At 38.0% G+C, this 3,528-nt stretch overlaps 1 long non-coding RNA gene across 1 annotated transcript; it reads left to right on the plus strand.

Moving 5' to 3' along the window:
• The first annotated feature begins 482 nt into the window (after positions 1-482).
• Positions 483-3,200, plus strand: LOC105511864. Its single transcript, XR_001001779.1, has 3 exons — positions 483-551; positions 2,425-2,474; positions 2,948-3,200. It is a non-coding gene; the product is annotated as an uncharacterized LOC105511864 (long non-coding RNA).
• Positions 3,201-3,528: the final 328 nt, after the last annotated feature.

Below are 3,528 nucleotides of genomic sequence, written 5' to 3' on the forward strand. Positions count from 1 at the left end.
TGTTACAACATATTACTCCTAAGTTAGGTTTTCAATTTCGTCTGCCAATTAAGCTAGATTACAGTTCATCCACAAGGACTCAAATACGGAAGTATGGAATCCTTCTCAGGCCATATTCAGTTTGCTTTGACACAATCAGCTAGATTCTCCTTTCCTACATTGGCAAAACTGCTGATGAGGAGCCTGCTTGTTGCTTTCCTCACCCTTCTGTCCAGTGTTTCCCCTTGGGGCTGTGCAAACAACACTTGGAATATTGAGATTTTGAACAAGAGTATATGCAGCTCTAAGATGATCTCAGCAGGAAAGAAAAAAAAAAAAGCTACAACACTCCACTTAATATATAAAACATCTTCTGTAAAGTTCTGGAACTCCCAAATCATCTTTTTGGGTGAACTTTCTTATCCACCTACACACACTGAATTTTATATCCTCACTCCATAATATGTTCATTTATTACACATTCCCACTGTGCATTTTCCTGTGTAACAAAGATAGGATTCTCTAAGGTTTGGCACTTCTTCAAATTGGATTAGTTGGAGGATGTTTCAAAGGTAATGACTAACTTTCTGAAGGAAAACACACTTACCTAAAAGAAAAAAATCATACCTTCATACACATGCACATACACTAACAAATCCCCCAATTTGGGGGCACATATCCTGATATTATGAAGCAAAGAGACTAAAAGATTAGAAATTTAAAAGCTAGGCCAGGCACAGTGGCTCACGCCTGTAATCCTAGCACTTTGGGAGGCCGAGGTTGGCAGATCACCTGAGGTCAGGAGTTCGAGACCAGCCTGACCAACATGGTGAAACCCTGTCTCTACTAAAAATACAAAAATTAGCTGGGTGTGGTGGTGCACACCTGTAATCCCAGCTACTCAGGATGCTGAGGCAGGAGAATCACTTGAACTGGGAAGGTAGGGGTTGCAGTGAGCCGAGAATGCACCACTGCACTCTAGCCTGGGTGACAGAGCAAGACTTCATCTCAAGAAAAAAAAAAAAAAATTAAAAACTAAACTTAGTAGCAACATGCAGGAATAATACAACTAATATATAGTAACCATCATCCTGACACTCTGCCAGATACTTTACATGTATTAATTCATTTAATCCTCACCAAATCCAATGAGATAGTTCCTATTACTTTTCCTGTTTTATTGATTAGGAAACAGAAACATGGAGAGATGAAGTAGCTTGCCCAAAACCGTGTATGTAGTAAGTATGGAAACCAAATCCAAATCTAAGGAGCCTAGCTCCAGAGTACAATGTTTTTTGTTGTTTCTATAATTTTCTTCCTTTTCTCACTGATTAGAACCAATATACTCTAGATATAGTGATTGCAGCCAATTTTTACAATAATCAACAAGTTTAATGAAGTGGCCTGCAGTATCCTAAATTTTGTCTACCTCCAGTTTAACTTTCAATTATAGCACTACATACTGGAATGGAATATTGACAGAATTAAGACTTCCTCCCCAGACTATAAATGGTGTTAAAGGCAAGAAGATATAAAACTCTGTCTCCGTTACATCTTTGTCCACTCAGATTTGATCCTAGCCTTTGAAAAAGTTACACACCTACTGAACCCAGATATAAAACGTGGTGATAAAAAATTCTGCTGTGAATTATTGGAAAACATTATTTCTGAGAAAGTATTACTTTAGGGATTAAAAAAAGAACTTGCTCACTTCAGTCGATCTGTGCTTCAGTCTACCGTAGAAAGATGACATGTAAGTTGAGCACTACTTATTTTCTCTAGAGAAGTTGAATTCTTTCCGAGTAAGTATTGTGCACAGGCCCTCATGGGAGATCATCTTGATGTTCTGAGCAAAAAACCAAATTAATCCTTTGTGCTCCAAAAAAGAAAGTTTTTATCAAACTTGAGAACACACCAGGCAGTGTGGTCTTTTGCTGTATCTCCTTGACTCAGGATTTTCCCTGGGAAACTATGGCTTCAAAGTGTCCCATTAGTAATGTTTCGCTTGCCTATGATATTTGCTTCATTAAAAAGTTTCCAATCTGAAAAGTCTCATTTCCAATTAGACTGTGTCTTGGTATTCTCACCGTAATTCAATAAATATTTTGAGTACCCACTATGTGCAAAGTATTACATTAGGCACTATAATAAGTAACAAGGATATAACAATAAATCAAACACAACTTGTATGTTGAATTCCAAAATTATATAATACAGGATAAGGGCAAAGATTAAATATCACATTAAAATTCCTTTTAGTTCAAACATTTTATTAAATGTAATGTTTATAGATAAAGGAACTAGTTTATCTAGAAAGGGGGAGAAAAAGTTGACATCAGCATGTGCTAGATGCCTAACATGGTGGTGCTAGTCACTGTACTGGAGTTTTTTCACTGATTCCTAAACAACCACTGTGAACTAAGTCTTGTTATTGCCATCTTACAGTTGGAAAGTTATGTGTGTTGCCCTTGGTGCTGGATGATTGCAACACTAAAGTAGGAGGTATGGAACTTTTAACATTTCACACATTTTGAAGATTCTTTGGAATTCCTAAGTGAGATAATATTCACCAATGCCTTAGCATGATACCTACCAAGACTCAATGCTCCACAAAGAAGAGTTAGGGGTAGTGTCAATAGTGGTAGCAGATGCAGCAAAAGTAGATTAAGCCAGCATCTGAGCTCTCAATTGTACAAAAAGCCACCATCACAAATGTTGTGATCAACCACTCCAACCCCACCTCACCTGCCTTTTCTAAACAAATGCTTATGGCAGCATTTCCCTGTGCCTCCTGTACGTGAGATTCCTAGTGACCTTCCATCGGAGCCCTCAATAACTCCACTTAGCCACTGCCACATGCCTTTTCCTCATTTGTCCCTTTGTTCATTTTCACGTCATTTGTGTAAAACAGTTCTCACACCTTCTCTTCACTTCATCTCCTCCCAATCCACCCGACAACTTTTGTCAGTGGCAACTGGGATATTCCTCCAGAGCGTCTACAATGACAAATTGAGAGTTTCACAAGCACCATGGGGCCCAGCAGAGGTTGGGAAGCCTGTTCTGGGATTCACCTCCATCTAAATGATTTTAAAATTCAGCTCCCGAACACAGCCAGATTGCCGTCAGCAATATGAATAAGTTTTAACAACACTGGATCCACCTCAAGGTTATTTCTTCAATATCATACAGAAAATACTGTAAATGAAGGAAATTATGATACAAAGTAGTAGAATAATCTAGTCTATTTTTATGAAGTCTCCCTACTATCTTGATTGATGAAGAAAAAATTTTCATAATAGAGTCTATTTCTTGTACATCTGAAATATTCCCTACAAAAATAACCCCTCTTTCCTGGGATGCTAAACATAAGACCTTATACTTACATAATAATTGACCTAAAGGAAATTCCTTCCTGCTTTGGCCTTCACCTTCTATCCAAGGTCTGTATCCAACCAGATAGTACTATCTATTCAAATGTAACCTGGACCTCTGATAACCATTAACTTTTACCTCCTTGGATAGGCAAGGGGTTTAGATCCACAAAGTCAA

The sequence above is a fragment of the Colobus angolensis genome, unplaced genomic scaffold (genome assembly GCF_000951035.1).
Source record: "Colobus angolensis palliatus isolate OR3802 unplaced genomic scaffold, Cang.pa_1.0 Scaffold206, whole genome shotgun sequence".
In the NCBI taxonomy this organism is placed as follows: domain Eukaryota; kingdom Metazoa; phylum Chordata; class Mammalia; order Primates; family Cercopithecidae; genus Colobus; species Colobus angolensis.